General features: G+C 47.5%; 2 non-coding genes across 2 annotated transcripts; both read left to right on the forward strand.

Moving 5' to 3' along the window:
• The first annotated feature begins 7,642 nt into the window (after positions 1-7,642).
• On the forward strand, positions 7,643-7,736 carry TRNAI-UAU (transfer RNA isoleucine (anticodon UAU)). Its single transcript has 2 exons — positions 7,643-7,680; positions 7,701-7,736. It is a non-coding gene; the product is annotated as a tRNA-Ile (tRNA).
• A 10,299-nt stretch (positions 7,737-18,035) lies between these two features.
• On the forward strand, positions 18,036-18,108 carry TRNAF-GAA (transfer RNA phenylalanine (anticodon GAA)). Its single transcript has one exon. It is a non-coding gene; the product is annotated as a tRNA-Phe (tRNA).
• Positions 18,109-18,376: the final 268 nt, after the last annotated feature.

The following is an 18,376-nucleotide window of genomic DNA, read 5'->3' on the forward strand; positions in this document are numbered from 1 at the left end:
CAAAGCAGGCTCCAGACTGTCAGCACAGAGCCCAGTGTGGGGCTCGAACCCTCAAACTGCAAGACCATGACCTGAGCTGGAGTCTGAGCCTCAACCCACTGAGCCACCCCGGGACCCCCCCTCTGGTCAGTCTTAAGGGTTCACTTGCTTCAAGCTAACACACCCCTCACTTGCTGTCCCAAGGCCCTTCACTGTAACAGAACTAATGTGCTCTCTCTGAGATTTGCAGAGCACTGGCCTTGAGGAGTGAAGGACCAGAATGTTCCCAGGCCACGGAGGCCAGCAAGCGGGTTTAAAGCCACCTTAGCTTTTCGATTAGCCTAGCAATTTTTTAGCAAAATGGTTTTCTTTTTCAGGTCACACAAATGATTTTACTAATCTCCCTGTGGGTGTCTGCAGACCGTGTCCTCCTTTGCAGAAAGAACGGAGTCCTCCTACGTACCATGAAACAGGAACCCAACTCCCTCACACATCCCAGCACTGAGACAATGGGGTCTGCGCATAATCAAGAAATGTTGCAGGCCCCTTTACTTCCTTTGCCGATTAACCCCCTAAGTCCCTTTAAAAACCCCTGGGCCGGACAGAAACCTGGGAGTTGGCTTTTGGACAAGAGTCCGCCTTCTCCTCAGTTTGCTGGGCTCCAGAATAAAGGTCAATTCCTTTCCAGTCAAAACTTGAGTCTGGGTCTTTCAGTCGATGACGCTCAGCTAAACTTGGGTTTGGTAATATCATCAATGGAAAAGGCTCTGACTTTACGCTGCATGACAAACATTACCTGTGTTTACCTTGCTTTTCCTGATAACATCAAAACTGGCGCCCCCATACCTTTCTCTTCTTCGTCTTTAACTAGGATGGTATTTCAGTTGGAGTTGGAAGTCACTTTGAAGAGTTACTCATTTTCCCCTGGGCGTCTTGCATATGTACCGGAGGTTCCATGTTAGTGAGCTTCTGTGTTTTTGTTTTGCTAATTGTTCACGACAGGGATCTCAGGCAAGAACCCAGAGGGACAGAGGGCAAATTATTTTTCCTACTCTGCAAAGCAAAATGAATCGGTGTTCGTTTTTTTAATTAGCAAGCTTTATTTTTTAGAATAGATTTTCAGAAAAATGAGCAGAAAGTACAGAGAATTCCTGTACTGGAGCTCTTTAATTGTGTTACTTTTATTTGTTGCTGGTATCGGAGTAATGCTGGTGTTATAAAATCAAAAATAGTCACTTCTTCCTACACTATGCTATTTTCAATAGTTAAATATTAAAAAGGTTCAAAGCATTCCACTCCAAAATATGCCGCTTTGGGAAAGGCATTATTTTTAGGCAACGGAAGACCAGCAGAGACAAGCTCTTTACTGCCCCCCACCCCAGCTGCTTAAATACCTAAAATACAGTGTATTTTGAAAAGGAATTTTGTAAAGGAATTTGCCAGCTGCTTAAATGTCTAAAATACAGTGTATTTTGTAAAGGAATTTTGTAAAGGAATTTGTAAGTTCCTGTAAATTTTGTAAAGGAATTTACATTTATAAGGGAAACCTCCACTAGAAAAAGCATCTGTACCAAGAAGAGAGCTATTCCCAGAGACAAATTTATCCAGGGGACACTCTTAGCTGCACAGAAAGGCAACTTTATTTACCATGCATTTCCTCTTTTACCTTCCCATAAGTTGCCTCTTCCAACTCAGAAGCTCCACATCTCGATTCCTGTGCGTCTCCCAGGATGGCACGGAGGTCTCGATCATCTGTGAGATGCCTGCGTGTACATACGTAATTAATATAGCTTTTTTCCTCCTGTCAATGTTTTATGTCAACTTAATTCTTGTGCCAGTCGCAGAACCCAGTCAGTGTCCCTCTCCTGCAATGTCATCACACACCTGGCTTTGCTCTGACAAGTCACTTTACTGTCTCCGTGGGTATTAGCCACATTAGTAATGCCCGTTGTCCTGGAAAATCACCAATTTTGTCCAGGTTCTCATTTTTTTTGGTTGAGGTGTACAAAATACTCTTTTAAAATTATATTTGTACATTTCTTCTGCATCCTCGCTGTAATTCCCAATTTTATGTTCCTGTTTTTAATAACCTCATTATTATCTATTTTATTTCTCTTCATGTTATCTATATATTTTTCCCTTTTGTTTTTTTCCTAAAAATAATCTTTGGGGTCCTGCTTTTTTCCCTTTAGCTTTTTAAATTAATTTCTTATGCTTCCCTTGGATCTTTAATTGTTCCTTTCCCACTATCATGTCTCAAACACTTACTTCTTTATTCTTGTTTAATGATGTGAAGGTTTTAGGCTCTGAGCCCACATTGAGCTGTACCTAAACGTTCTCAAAACACACGTGCAAGAAACACACTGCGTACACACACACACACACACACACACACACACACACACACGAAGGATATCTAGAATAATGTCTCCCTTACCTCATACTTGACTTTATTTAATCTATGCAGTACAAACCATGAAAGCACGTTGAAAAACATGACATGGCCCACCTAGCTATAGTTTCTTTATTCTGGGACGATCATCTCCCCGCATGGGCCAACCGTCACCTTGTTCCTGGTTTTACCCTTTAGCCAGTTACTTGGCCCAAAGGGGATGCTCAGTAGATTTACTGTGAAGGTGATAACTTTTCAAGCTGTTGGATGCCCGCTTGCACTGCCAGGCTCCGTGGGACCCAAGCAAGGTGCTCCTAAGGTTATGATGCGTTTTAATCGCACTTAACATCGCCGGAGACACGTGACCTGATGTCCCTCCCTTTGTAGGTCATTTGCTGTCTTTCCGTTTATGAAGTTTGGTAACAATGACAAGATATCTCAGTTTTGATGGATTCAATATTTGTTTTTCCTGGAAGACGACTTTCTTTATAAATATTTGCAAACATTTTTGTTGACGTTTTATTTCTTGCTTCACTTCATCTTTCTCTACTTCAGACACCGGCCACCAGATTGTTTAGATCTCCGTCGTGTTTCGGTAAAACCTACGTGATTCTGTTTCCGTGTTTGTCATTTTCCTTTGAATTTCATGAAATGTTCCCTAATCTTGTTTTGTCACAGACTCAGTTCGTTAGGGTTACTCGCTGTTTCTACTTTGTAAATGCTGTAGCGCATTTTATTTGCTCTTCAGTCTCTGTTTTCATTCAGTTCTGACGCCTTTAAAGTCATTTTGCTTCGCAGCCAGAGCATAAGCGTATGACCCAGCTGCCACCGGCCCCCCGACCCGCGTCAGGCTTCGGTTCAGGCGCTGTGGACATGGAAAAGCAGGTAGTGCGAGCATCGGCTCCGCCGAGAGGGGCAGAAGATGTGTTCATTTTTCAGAAGAACCTTGCACCACTGCTTGGTGCTGCGGCTGCGTTGGGGGGGGGTGGTGGTGGGTGGATGGGGCGTTATTGCTGGTTGCACAGCGTCTACGCCTGGTCCTCTGGCCTCCTCAGGAATTCTGGTGGATTTCGTACCCACTTGTTGCACAGTTGGGTTGGCCATATACAGGTAAGAACTCTGATTGGTACGATGAGTCTTTGAAACGTTGTTTAAAGGGCCATAAGAGACACATTCTAACATGTCAGTTTTGGATAGTTCTTCTGATTTGGGTGAAAGCGTTGGTTTGAGGTTATCAGAGAAAGTGAGCCTTCGGACCATAGACCTCCACTAATCCTATCTCTCCCTACCCCCATCCTCACTGCCCTTCTGGGGAAAGAGAGAGAGGGGTGGGGAGAGAGAGAGGGGGACACACAGAAAGAAACAGAGACAGAGACAGAGAGAGAGGGGACAGAGGGAGAGAGGGGGGAAGAGAGAGAGAGGAATTGAGATGGGGAGATAGAGAGAGAAAAAGACACACACACACACACACACACACACACACACACAGAATCTCAGGGTTCTTTGGGTCTTGTACACGATGCCGATTTCTCCACAGGGCTGGAGGGGGCTACGGGCCTTTTGGGCATCTTTTCAGTAATCGACCCATTTTTCCACATTAATTTCCTTCGTTCCTTTGTGACCTGCCAAGACATGGTTTATTCTTGGAGGTTAGTCATTCTGGATAATTCTTCCTCGAAGACTCTCCTAATGTCATCCTACAGGGAAGACACCAACAGACTGAGGTTTGGCACTTCTTTCATCTTGAGGGACGTTCCCCTGATCGGTGTTGGGGGAGGTGAGTTTTCGGTCTGGAAGGATGTTGTGCAACCTTTGCCCAGGTTGCAGCCCCCACCTCCCACCGACAATCTACATGTTTCCACATTGGAGGATACGACTGTTTGCTTTCAGCTCTTACGTAACTGATTCATTCTGTGAAGTACCTGGGAGTGTGTACAGAGAACCTGCTCAGTTCTCTTCTTTTAGATTGGTGCTCATAACTGTTCATTCTTCGGGTGACCTTTAAAAAATGGACATATAACTTTAGCCTTTTCTCTGCTCTGAATACTTGCTAGGGATCCAAACACTTTCTCTTATTTTTATTTATTTTCTTAGATTTAGAGACAGGGAGGGTTTATAATTATTAGGATCAACTGGGAGCTTTTTAAAAATGTTGATTTTGGGGATCTATCCCAAACCAATAAACTCAGTCTCTGAGGGTGAGGACTGTTCGCGGGTATGGTGCTAGGCAATTTTGCAGTTCCTTCAGGGGGAGGAATCACTATTCTAAAAATACAGATTCAGAGGGGTTGGAATGTTTTGTGCCCCCAAAGCACATAGCAGCCAGGCTCTGAGGTGTTTCAAATGCTATTTCAACATTTCCGCATTACTAATATGGTCTTAAAGACTTGTGAAGAGAAGATACACCCAAAGGTAAATGGCATTTTCCCCGGGTTATAAAAAGACACCACTTTTCTCAAATGGCAAATGAAGTCCAGCCACATCTGCCTCTTGCAGACGCAGAATAATGAGGACCTTGAATCATGGACTCTATAGAATCATCTTTTTGAGACAGAATTTGAGTATTTCCTAGAGTTACTGGCTGAGATGACTTTAATGGGACATTTCAGTTGCTACCATATGTCCATTGTCTTCTTGAAAAGTGGGTTAAAGACCCAGTGGTTGCCCTTTATTTGTATTGCTATTATGCAAGGGAGGGAAAAAGGTTTTCCTTGACCCTCGTAGGGTCCCTGGCCGGGTCTCAAAATTAAACCGACAAAGGCAGATTCACAGGAGGAAAGCACACAAGTTTATTTGACATAAGGTGTACATGACCCGGGAGCCTTCATGAGGAAATAAGACCTGAAGACAGGGTTTTAAGCCTAATTATTTTTACGCCGAGCTTGATGAAGAATGGACGAGCCTAAACCGGGAGACATTGTTTGGATTCTTCCCGGGGTCCCGGGGTCCCTTTGTCTTTGGAGATAAGGATGCTGTTTTCCTCAGGGTACCTCTGACACAGGAGTTTTATGACCTGCTTCGGGGCAGACGGGCAGGGGGCGGGTCAGAGTGACCTTCCTGCTTCTCACATTTTCTCAAGCTCCTTCCGCTTGAAATAGTTGATTTGCCAACTTGCCATATTTTGGGCTAGCGTGTTCTGAACCCCATCAATCACAACAATATGCCTATTTCCACCTTGGTGCCCTCCCCCCCCATTCAAAACATAATATCACACACTACCTCCCAAACCCCGGCCAGTCATTCCGAACACTGCCAGTTATATCACGGCTCCTATCACCCAGGAACTCAGGTGCGGAGGGGACCTTCACAATGGATAGTCTTAGAAGGGGTTCATAAACAGGCTATTTGACAAAGGTGTGGGCAGGTTGAGGGGAAGGACAGAGAACACAGCTACTGCTGTCGGGTGGTTAGCATTCCTAGGGCCTGAAGCAGCAGGGAAGAAGCCATAATTGGAGATGAAGGAAAGGTCCACTTGGATGAGCTAGACGGAGGTGAGGCCCAGAAAGGAGTGCAGAGAGATAGATACCCCCACCTCCGTGTCCTCTCTGACCTCCCGCTGGTGCCCCCACTGTGAAACTGCAGCTGATGTCAGCGGCTGGTGGGGAGCCCATGATGTCGTCCAGACGGGCCAGCCTTCCACACGACAGAAGGTGGAGATCAGAAGACGGTTATTATTATTTTTTTACCATTAACGATTCCAAGCATTTAGCTTCCTGCTTTTCCCCACGCACACGATTTTATGCTTTAAGGCCTATGTTGTGTCACAGATTTGGCTTCTCTGATGAAAATCAGCTTAAGATCCGGTGGCGCCCCAAGTCTTGTGAGTTTCCACCTCTTAAGAACAGTAATTCCCAAGATGCGGGCTCTTCTCTGGATCCGGATCCGGGACACGGCCCCATGGACGCTGCCCTGGGATTTACACGCGGCCGTAGAACAGTGCCTGCCGACGGCTGCTGTTCAGATGGGATGGTCTCTAGATGTCAGGCCAACTGGGTCTCTGGAGGCGATGGAGGAGGTGGGGGGGGGGGGGGCGGGGGAGGACTTCTCCGGTTGAGGGTCATCTACCGAAGATCTAGTGTTGCTTCTCACCTCTCGTGTTCAGGTGTCACACACGTGGAATGACAGCGGCCCAGCGATGGTCTGCCCTCCCCTCCCCCGCTGTGCGTGTGTCTGGGAGGAGGAACCTGGTCACCGGTCTATTCCTCTCAGCCCCGACTGTGAGGCAGTGTGTGGTCAAGAATACTGGGCAGGCTATTCTCCTCTTTAAACGATTCCGCTTCTTCTGCACAGGAATTATTCCATAAAAGCAAAAAGGCCTCGTATCTCGTGTGTACTTACACTTTAATGGTTGCAATTTCCGCGGGCCCAAATCAAACGAATAAGCCAGCAGACCAATGCACAGGGGCTTTTATGATTAAAGGCCACATGGAGGGGACGAGGGTTGTGGGTGGGCAGACATCACAAACAGCCAGGCAAACAGCCAGGAACCTGCAAGACCCAGCGGGGTGGAGGGGGGGGGTGGGGGGTGGAGGAATGCGGGTGGGGAGTGGAGTAGAGTGGGGTGGAGGAGAGGGAGGTGGGGGGTAGAAGGGGGTATGGGGGGGTGGAGGGGGGTGGAGGAGAGGGAGGTGGGGAGGTGGAGGGGTTTGGGGGTGTGGAGGTGCGGTGGGGTTGGGGTGTTGAAGCGGGTGTTGAGGTGGGGGGGGTGGAGGGGTGGGGGGGAGGAGCAGGGTGAGGATGGGGGTGGGAGTGTGAAGGAAGGGTGGTGGAGGGAGGTGGGTGGAGGAGGGGGGTGGAGGGATGGGGTGGGGGTGTGGACCCGGCCTTGGCCGCCGTGAGGCGCAGCACGAGCGAGGAGGGGTCTCGACTCCAGCGGTTCCCGCGGGGGCTGCCGGAGCGGCGGGCTGGGACCCGGGCTCGCGAGGAGCCGGCGGGCGCGGACTCCAGGGGGCGCGCGGAGCCGGGGCCGGGGACGCGGCTCGTCGGCGCCCCGGGCGCGGTGGGAGCCTCTGGGAGCTGCGGGCGGGGCGGCCCCACGGCTCCCGCCCGCGGACACCCGCCCCGCCCCGCGGGGGAGGTTGGGGCGGGGAGGGGGCGGAGCCGGGAGGGCGGAGCGCGCGCCCGTCCCGGGAGGGCGGGGCAGGCGTCGGGACGGCGGCGTGCGTCGGCTCGCAGCGGGGCGGCGGGTGCGGGCGGGTCCCCGCGCGTCCGCGTGCCCGCGCGCCGGCCCCAGGCTCTGTAGAGCGCGCGCTGGCGGTGCGGGGAAAGCATGCTCCAGTGGCGCAATCGGTTAGCGCGCGGTACTTATACAGCAGTATATGTGCGGGTGATGCCGAGGTTGTGAGTTCGAGCCTCACCTGGAGCATGTTTTCTTCCCTTTGCGGTTTCACACTCCTTTTCTTCGGGTGCGTTTCCCCCTCCTCCTCCGGACAAAGCGCTGGAGGGAGCCTGTGTTCTTTTCCGCGGCGAGACCGCGGATATGGAGGGCATTTGGTGGTTTTCGAACGGGACGAAACCGCACACCAGAAGGAGGCAAATTGAATTTGTCCAGGCAAAGGCGCTTCTCCCGGGTCAGGGGACCTCACAGCCATTGCATATCGGCGGAGGAGGCCCCATCCTTTCCCCGCTCCTTTCCTTAAAGGATTCCGCAGCTCTTTGGGAAGTGGGCGGGGGAGCGGATGGGGCCTGGCGTGCTGTCTGCTGTCAGCTCGGGGGGTGCGGATGGGAGCAGGGGGGGGCGCTCCCGCATCTTAGTTCTGCAGCCGCAGGGCGCCGTCTGGTGGCCGGATTCCACCTGTGAAATCTTCGTGGGATCTGTAGTCGCCTAGGCCGGCCTCTAGCAGTGAGGCACCGGGCACAGGTGGCTGGGTACGTACTTCTTCCTAATTTCATCAGAAAATAAACAGACCAGGCCTGTTTGCAGAGCTGCTGTCATTCTGACGCTGTGTCTGAAATAAATGATTCAAGGTTGCCTGTTTTTTTTGTCCAGGCTCTCCTGGATTTATTCTGTCTCAGGGCCTCCTCCTCTTCTCTTCCTTAAATACGACATTCCCTACAGTTCCGTCCTCCGCTTTCCTCTCGGCTAAGGATATATGCATTCTTTGTGTGGCATTCGTTCCCTTGTTTACAGCCTCTCCATAAGAACCGAGGTCTACCCTTTCTGTCGCACCCAGCCCTCTCCTTTGAACCCAGAGCCCAGCATCCTGCTGACCTCTGCGCTGTTCTGACATTAACCCCGTCGGGTCTGTAACATCGACACGTGGGAAAATTATCAACCTTAAACCCACTCCCTCCCCTGGGCTCTTTACTTCAAAGGCGGTCATTTAACAAATATGGAATGCCTGCGGTTTTACCGGGTCCGTGCCTCGTGCTGAGGTTACCCACTGAAGTAAAAAGATGAAGCTTCTGTGCTCTGGATCCTGAGTTCTAGGAGGGAGGAATCCGCAGTGACCAATTAAAAATAAACATCCAAGTAGACAGAGTGGCGGAGTGTTTCCTGGAGAAAAACAAAGACAGGCGACAAGGGACAGGAGGCACCAGAGTATGTGCTGGGAGTGCTGTATCGTGTAGGGTTGTGACCAGAAGGCTCGCTAAGCCAGTGGCCTGGATGCAGAGGCCTGAAGGAAGCAAGGAAGCAAGTCTCAGGTCTCCACCGCGGAAGTCCTGCCCAGGCCCAGGGAAGAACAAACACGCGGCCTAGCTGTGGGAAGTCCCCAGAAGCTCACTGCCGTGTATTTTTCCACAGAAGAGCCTCTTCGATAATTTTTGAAAAGCTGATACGTGACGTGATGTTTTATACGGTACCAGTTAGGACCGAGGCCAAAGGATGTTCGAGGAGACGGTGTGGAAGCAGAATCCCAGAGGCACAGAGCAGTGTCCCCAGGGCTTTCCCGCGTGCTGTCCGAGGCTGGGCTGTCCCTGGCTTCCGAGGCTTGATTTTAGAGCACTGCCACGGGTTGTTCAAAACAGAAGACAGCCATGCAGTTTTCTAGCATCTCCTTTGTCGTGAGATTCTCACCAACTTAGTGGCTTAAGAGAGCGCAGGATCATTGCGTTGCAGCTCCTTAGGCCGCGAGTCCACGGTGGCTCTCACTGCCCTGAGATCAGGCTGCTGGCCAGGCTGGGACCTCCTGGAAGTTCTGGGGGAGCATCCTTCTTCTTGCCTGCTCGGCCTTCGGCCTTCTAGAGCCCGCCGGCGCCTTGGCCCTGGAACATTCCATCTCCAGAGCCAGCCACGGAATGACCCTGATCGCTGCTTCTGTGGTCACCTCTCCTTTCCCGACTCTAATGTTTCTCCTCTTCCATCTTTTAAGGACCCTTATGATTGTATAGGAGCCCCTGGATAATCCAGGATAATCTCCCTATTTTAAGATCCTGAATTTAGGCACATCTGCAAAATTCCGTTTGCCGTGTGAGGCAGCACATTCCCAGGATCTGGGGGTGGTGGTGTGGACATCTTCACGGAGGCCTTACTCTGCCCAGCAGGATGATCGTATCTCAGGGGTAAACTCCACCACCGTCGACGGGGAGCAGCGCCTTCCCCCGGCATCTCCTCCTTCCCTGGTGTAGCCTACTTCCCCTGCGCGCCCCCCTGGCCACCACTCACCTGCTCTCCACTGCCATCCGGTTGCCTTTTCTAGAATTTCGTGTAAGTGAGATCATACAACTTGTGGGGTTTTGGTTCAACCTCTTCTACTTGGCATCGTGCTGTGCTGATGTCTGTGGCCGAGACTCACGTTTGATTCCTCGTATTTGTCTGTTACGCGGTCTTCTTGATTCCACCTTACCTCCTAACGTCTCTGTCTATTCCCCTGTTCGTAGTCCGTGCTCCCACAGACCACTGTGCCTTGATAAGTACCCTCGTTGTGTCCTGGCTCTTTTTTCTTCCTTTGCATCCATGTGTCTGCTGGTGACCACACTCCCGTACCTCCCCGGTGTCCACGGTGCACTGCCCTGTGAGCCTCCCCTGCTCTGCCGGGCCCCGGGTGGATTAGCTCAGGCTTCTCTTTGCTTCCCTCCCTCACTCCGTGGGTCATAAGCTCCTGGGGGGACAAGGACTGTATTTTAGCTGCTCTGGTTTCTTTAGCACCCGCTCAACTCCTGACTCTGAGTAGAGTGTCCCCCTAGGTAAGCTTTCTGCACCTGTGGTGTCTCAGAGGGCTCTGCACCTTTGCCCCCTCTGTCTCCCCCCTTAACCCCTTATGGTGAGACTTTATTTTGTTTTATTGATATAATTTATTTATTTCAGCAAGATAAACGTTAAAACGCAGACACTGAGAAATGAACAATATTAACAAGGGAGTTTTGTTTTGTCTTGCAGTGTCTTTCACTGAAGAATGTGGAGTCAAAGGTCAGAGCAGGGATGTGCCTGCTCAGGTAAAAAAAAAAAAAAAAAAAAAAAAAAAAGCAGTGATGACCACGGCCTGTTTGAGTCCTTTCTCTGCCTACGAGATTCTCTTCATCTGGTCCACGTGCCAGATTCCTGCTCCTTCTTCGTGGCCCGGAAACAGACCCGATGGTTTCTTCCCTCTTCCTAATAGATAATTTGTAGTGTTAAATTCACATTTATCTCATGGTAAAAACGATGTGTTTACATACACAGCCGTCTTTCCTACGAGTTTGCTTATTAAGGGCAATTACCATGACTTTTTGCTCAAAAATGCTCAAAATGCTCAAAAATATCTATAGAGTCTCAAAATGGTACAGGAGAAGAATGCAGAACTTTGAAGAGAAGAGGAAGATAAAAAAGGAAGGAGGAAAAAGTAAGGTGGTTTGGATGGGAATGATGAGAAGGAAAACAAAAAAAGGGTTTCTGTTGGCTGTTCCAGGTGAAAATATCAGATATTTTAAACACTGTAACTCGAGGTTTTTCTAGAGTTGACACACACTTCCACCAAATGAGGATTGATTTACACGCTTGGCTGAGAAATAGAACTGGTAATGAGTTTGTTTTAGCCACCGTGAGACCTCGTGTGCCATCAGAAAAGGCCACATAGGGGCGCCTGGGTGGCTCAGTCGATTGAGTGTCCGACTCTTCATTTGGGCTCAGGTCATGATCCTGGGGTCGTGGGATCCAGCCCGTGTTGGGCCCCATGTTGGGTTCCACACTGGGCACTGGGCGTGGAGGCTGCTTAAGATTCTCTCTCTCCCTCTGCCCCTTTCCCCAGCCTGTGTGCACTCTCTCTAAAATTAAAAAGAAGGCGGGAGAGGAGGAGGAGGAGGAGGAGGAGGAGGAGGAGGAGGAGGGAAGAAGAAGAAGAAGAAGAGGAAACAGCCAAATATCCTACTTCAAAAATTTCCCTCTTCATTGTGTCCAGTAAAATTTTGTGACTATTTATAGAGTGATAGAATTTTAAATAGTTGAACAAGAAACTTTCTCACAATTTTGACCTGTGGGTCTCTTTACTATTGGCTTATTTCTCCCCAGTTTCCATTTCTATTTCTGGTGCAAACTGAAAAGATCCATATCCTTAAAAAGCCCTGTAAGTGATTTTATCCATAACTTAAATATGGCCCACTCTTGCGTCTTCTGTCACATCCAAGTTATGGTTCATGTAACAATTTTGTGAATTTTTATTTATTTATTTATTTTGCCTAGATAACACATTTCCTTGGCTCTGAATATTCGTGAGTATCAAGGTCCTCCCTGGTTCTATCTCCCCGCCCCCAGGTCCCCGAGCACAGGCTGTTGCTTTACGTTGTGGACGCAAATTGAATAAGCTTTTTAAAAATCTTTAAAGAGAAAGGAAAAGAGTTTCATTTGAGCACAAGTTAGTTCAGGTGCCTGGGCTACACAAACTTTGCAAAGAAGAGAGAGCTCTTAGGAAGGAACATTTGGTGCAGTTATATATGTTTTTTACATTTTAAAAAGTTATGGGGGCGCCTGGGTGGCTCATTCAGTTAAGCGCCAGACTTTGGCTCAGGTCAGGGTCTCGTGGTTCATGGATTCAAGCCCTGTCAGGTTCTGGGCTGACAGCTCAGAGCCTGGGGCCTGCTTCAGATTCTGTGTCTCCCTCTCTCTCTGCCCCTCCCCTACTCATGCTCTGTCTCTTTCTCTCAAAAATAAATAAACATTAAAAAAAATTTTAACGTTACAAATCATCATGATGAAGAACACTCTAGAAAGTTAGACTTTATCTTACATTTTTAGTATGTGCAACGCTGCATGACTTTAATCTTACAGGAACCAGGGAGGTTTTGAAACTTTTCTTATCTTTATGTTAGGAATGCTCCTTTTTGGTTATTATTATTTTTTTAAATAAAGCAGATGTACCGTGTGTGTTCAAGGCAGAAATAGAGCCCCTGCTTTGAGGTTTTGCTGAGTCATTTTGACCTTGGTAAATGTTAAAGCATGGCTTCCCTGGGAGCCCAGAAGCAGGGCCCATAAACACGAAAAGTTGACAATTTTCTTTGTTTTACCAATGTTGTTAGTTTCTTCAAAAACTGGAGTGACTTACATTCTCTTCTTTGCCAGATACCATTTGAGGTGAACATGTGGAGAGGACCCCACCCCTTCCCAGGTAGTGAAAACGGCCAGAGAGGTCTGTCCTTTGCTTCAGATATTGGAAGCTAATCTATGTCATACCCGATAGTAGCAGTGAAACCTTGGTCTGTGAGCCTAATTCGTTTCAGAAACATGCTTGTGATCTAAAGCACTTCATTGCAAATATATCCAATGTGTATTTGTATATTCAAGCGAATTTCAAAACCATTGGCTCAGTTGTGATCACCTGACGTTCGGCGATACGTACGACTCGTTTTGCAAGACATCGCTCATGTATCAAGTGAAAATTTATCAGAAACGTTTGCTTGTCTTGTGAAATGTTTGCGGAACAAGATACTTGCAATCCCAGGTTTTACTGTATATATATTTTAGGATGGGTCTGGTCACATAACAGCTATGTCAGAAAGACCAACCATGTGATCTAGGGTGGGGGCTTTAGGTCATGCTCTCAGGCAGCCTGGAGAGTGAGTTCAAGCACATGCGTAATCGATCACTTATGCCTGTACAATGAAGCCCGGTAAAAACTCTGGGCACAGAAACTCTGGTGAATTTCCTGAGCTAACAATAAATACTCTGTGCATTGTCACATGTCGATGCAGAATGATCGCTTATCCTGAGGATGACAGCAGTTTCATTTGGAACTCTGCCAGAGTCTGCTGGATGTGTGTCTCCTTTGGCTGATTTTAATTTGTGTCCTCTCCCTTTAATACACTGTAACCAACGAGTATAATAGCTCTGATGAGCTCCGGGACCCCTTTTAGCAAATTATCGAGCCCAATGGTGTTTTGCAGAAAGAAAACTTGCAAATACGTGTCAGAAGTGAGAGAAGCCTAGGGACTGTGCCCTCACACTTTGCTGTTTGGCCAACTCCAGGTAGAGGAGTCAGGTAGAAATCTCCCCCGATCTGACAGTGCTTCCCATGAAATGGATCAATAGTAACATAGGGAATAAGCTTAATTATTTCTAACACCCTCTTTTTACAATATTAAGGAGCAAATCGTGGCTGATTCTCTAGGAGCCCTCTGGGAAATCTCAGTCAGTGTTAGGTGCAAACTGCGTCAGGAGTTAAAGCGAGGACAAAAAAATGTCAAAAGTTTCCAGGTAGTAACACCTAATTAAATAGGTTCGCAAGTTAATACTTGGCTACCCATTTAACCAAGTGACAGTAAGATCTTAAAGGTAAACACAGGGGACTTTCAGTTTCTGCTCCAACGTGTAAACAGTTTGGGAGCCATCACTCTGATCCTCACCACAAGAGAAAAGCTGAAAATCAATAATTCTCCCTAGATGTATCAGGATATTGAGGTCACAGGGCGACCTGGTAACCCAAAACCTGGAGAGGAAGGAGAGCGGCAGAGGGAATTCACGGTCACTGATCACAGTCCGTGAGAATCACAGAAGGTGGAATCACAGCCAATGCTCAAGGAAGCCCCAGAAGGTGGAAACGGAGCGGGAGACAACTAACAAAACAAAGAACAAGGGAAATGAATGGAAAACGTTTACAAATACGGATGTCCTTGACTTGCAGTGGGGTTACGTCCTGCTAAACCCATCATAAATGGAAAATATAAGTTACAAATGCATTTAACGCACTTCCTACAGGACATCAGTTTCGCTCGCCTCAGATGTGTTCAGAATGCTCCCATCAGCCTACAGTTGGGCAAAATCATCTAACACCCAGGTTATTTTATACTAAAGTGTTGAATGTCTCATGTAATTCACTCAATGCCGTGCTGAAAGTGACCAGCAGAACGGGGTCAGAATGGTCGTGATGCTTCCCAGCATCACGAGAGAGGACCCCACCCACGTCACAGCCTGGAAAAAGATCGAAATCCAAAGTCCGCTTCCTCCTGAATGTGTATGGCTCTTGCACCGACGTAAACGGAACCATCATAAATGGGGACTGTCTGTGCGGTAATCCCTCCGTACGCGTGGTTCCACTTTTGACAGTTTCCGCTGCCCGTGGTCAGCTGAGGTCTGGAGGCAGACGACCCTCCTTGTGACATGTCATCAGAAGGTCAAGAGCAGCCTAACGCCTCCATCGCAGTGGCTGCGTCATTCAACCACTGCATGTTTCAAAACGTATGGGCCTGTACAACACAAAGAGTAAATCCTAGGAAACTGTGGACCTCGGATGCCAACAATGTATCACTCTTGGTTTATCCATTGTAACAAATGTATCATACTAATGCAAGATGCTACTAAGAGAAGAAACTCTGAATTTGGGGGAATAGGGAATCTGGGAACTCCCTGAACTTTCTGCACAATTTTTTTTTTTTGTAAACCTAGAAATGCTCTGAAGAATAGCCTATTTTAAAAAGTCAACATAGAAGGTAATGTCATTATAAATAACCGTAGCTGTGTCAAAGGTGGGAAGACTTTGTTATCTTACATAATCAAGGGCATACTAAAAACAGATAGTTGTAGGAGTTAAATTCTGCCATTTGGGGGAGGAAATGAACTGAACTGTCACCGTTGTGCCAAAGCATGTAATGGCGGGAGCTTTTGAAGGGGGCTTGGGGTGCATTTAGAGTTACCCATAGTATCAAGGTGAAAAGCCAGAGCGAAATAACTGTCAAACAAAGAAGCAAAATTACATCCTCACCGAGCTGCCCCAGACGAATGTCTGGAGCACCTGTATCAGCAGGTGGTCTCACTGGGATCGATCCCAGAGCCACCGTCAGGAAAGGACGACAGCAGGCTGGGAGCCCCGAGCGTCTGGGTGGATGAGACGGGTGTCCCAGGTGGGCTATTACTCCCGTGTGACCCAGGACACCAAACGGCCAAAGACAAAAGCCAGAGAGATGAGGACACCGACTTTCTTTAGGCCCTCGTGATCGGGAGAGTGCCCCACAATGCGGGATCGCGGCGTTCTCTGCAGGGTGGTTTGCCTTAGACGGTTATAGGGAATATACACAGCGTCCACATGAGGTTGTGTGGAATCGTTTAGCAATTGGGGAAGTTTCAATCAGATGAGTGGGAAGTGTTCAGTTGTGTGTCTGGCTACTTTCAAGGGGATTGTACGGAGTTCACACAGCAGGCCTGGGGCTGCTGTCCTTAGAAGGGCCTGCTTGCAGGATGGGCCTGTGGCTGGCATCTGGGAACTTGGATTTTAAGTGATTCCGACCGTTTCCCAAATGGCGGGAGCGCCTCACTGTGCCTGAGCTGTTCATGCAACGCATACAGTTCTGCCGAACACCTGCCTTCTTCTGGGTCTGCAGTTTCGATATACGCTAGGCAGTCTCCCCCCACCCCCAAGTACTTGGGCACCGGGTCTCTGACGAACTTCCCTGGTGGACATTTTCCGTGTCTTGTCACAATTTTCGGCTGTGGGAATTAAGCCTGTCCTCTGTGACTCGCCCCTGGTATCCCCCCGACTTTGCGCCTGGTGCCTTTTTCCTTTGCTGTGATAAATCATAGCTATGAGGACACCTATATGCTGAGTCCCGTGAGTCTTTCTCGAATCATTGAACGGGGGGTGGGGGTGGGGCCACAGAGGGACAAACAGTTCTCATCTTGGTCGATCACTCATGTCACAAAGGACAAGAACTTGGCGAGGAGTGACAAGGGAAGGGTCTGTGTTTGGTCTTACCAGCAGGTTTGGGCAAAAGAGGGAAGATTTGTGTTTGGGCTTGTCCGCGCTTAAAGACTATGATGATGTTTTGCATTATATAGGAGGTGGGGTTTGTTGACTGCAAGTTGCTCGTATAATTTTTGATACAGGGTATGCTAAATTATTATTTTTTTCAGTTATCCAAATAACAGATACCCGCATAGGGTAACTATTTTAAACAATACAGAGAAACACCAAAAACATCTTATTCTCCCCTCTGTTAATAATTAATATCATTAGTCATCAAAAAAAAAAAATACAAGTGAAAATCACAAAGAAACTGCACGACATCCTGGCCTGAATAGCCAACATTAGAATGGCTGACAATATCCAGTACTGGCTGGCCTATGAAGTAACCAGAAGCCTCACACATCGCTGTTAAGAGTGTACACACTTAATACGTGCATTTTGGAAAACTGTTTAGCAACATCTAATAAAGTTAAACATACATATATTCTGTGACCCAGCAATTTCATATTCTATCTGTGTATTTATGTATCTAGGTATTTATCTATGTATCTATCCATATACCTTTGTATCTATCTATGTGTCTATCTGTGTATGTATCTATCTATTTATATGATGAATGAGTGCTCATGTTCACCTGAAACCATGCACAAGATGGTTCAGTGGCTTTTGTAGCCTAGAACTGGAAACCAAATGCCATCATCAGCATTAGAATGAACCAGTGAGTTGTGGTGTAACCAAATGGAAGTTGATGTAAAGGAACAAACTGTCGTCACAGATAAAAACACAGATGAATCTCAAAGACAATATTGAGTGAAAGAAACCGGACATAAGAATGCAGATTCAATTTGTTTTAATGTGTATGAAGACACAGTAAAGGACAGCACATACAGTGAGAGCCCGGACCAGGGGCTGACTTTGGGAGGACAGCAAATGAGAGGGAGTCTGACAGTGCTCAGGTGCTTACACAGGGTGTGTAAAAATCATCAAGCTGTGCACTTAAGATTTGCATACTTTACGCTATGTAATTTATACTTGCATAAAATGAAAGGGGAAAGGAATAAAAACAACTGAAAGAATAAAAAAATTTGGGGGGCCCAAACTAGAAATTACCCCAAATGGTGTTTTCTTGAATCCTTCCAGCAGGAAGCTTTGAATCCCTACACTCCCACGGCTATCTTATTCATACATTAGAAACCCTGTACAAAATTTTCTTTATCACCTTTTTTTTTTGTTCTTCCTACAATACTCAGGAAACCTTGAATATGTTCACACATTGTGTAAATTTGTTTAACTTTTTTTTTTGTATAGTTAACATACGGTATTGTATTAGTTTCAGGTGTACAATATAGTGACCCTCCCCCCCGGTGTGATTTCTATGTCCGTAGGATTAGTTTTGAAATGGGCAAAATGCAACATTTTCAGAAGATTATTTTTGAGTTACATTTTCAGAAAACAACACAAAAAATTCACTGACTTTCCTGAGACGTATCATCCTAAAAAGCAAATAGGCTGTTCAGAAAAGCTTATTTAAGGAGTAATTGACAAGAAATGCTCTCAGGGCTCGCCGAGATCGCTCAGCCGAGATAGCTCAGTTGGGAGAGCGTTAGACTGAAGATCTAAAGGTCCCTGGTTCGATCCCGGGTCTCGGCAGGCGTCCCGTGCCCCTTTTGCAAATGTTGACTTTCCTATTATTGATGGGCCTCGGAAACCGTGAACCCATAGCAAATGTCAGTCACCCTCAAATAAGTTCAGTCCACAGCACCGTTTATGTGGAAAGGAATCGCGTACATTCACCCTTACTTTATTGCAAAGGGCTTTTGCAAACTCTGGCAAAACGCAGTTCTACATCTATACACTAAGTTCCTCCGGTTCCTTCAGGTAAAGAGAGCTCAGGGCCTTTTTCAGAGCACTGGGGTGT

This window comes from Acinonyx jubatus, chromosome B2, assembly GCF_027475565.1.
Source record: "Acinonyx jubatus isolate Ajub_Pintada_27869175 chromosome B2, VMU_Ajub_asm_v1.0, whole genome shotgun sequence".
Lineage (NCBI taxonomy): Eukaryota > Metazoa > Chordata > Mammalia > Carnivora > Felidae > Acinonyx > Acinonyx jubatus.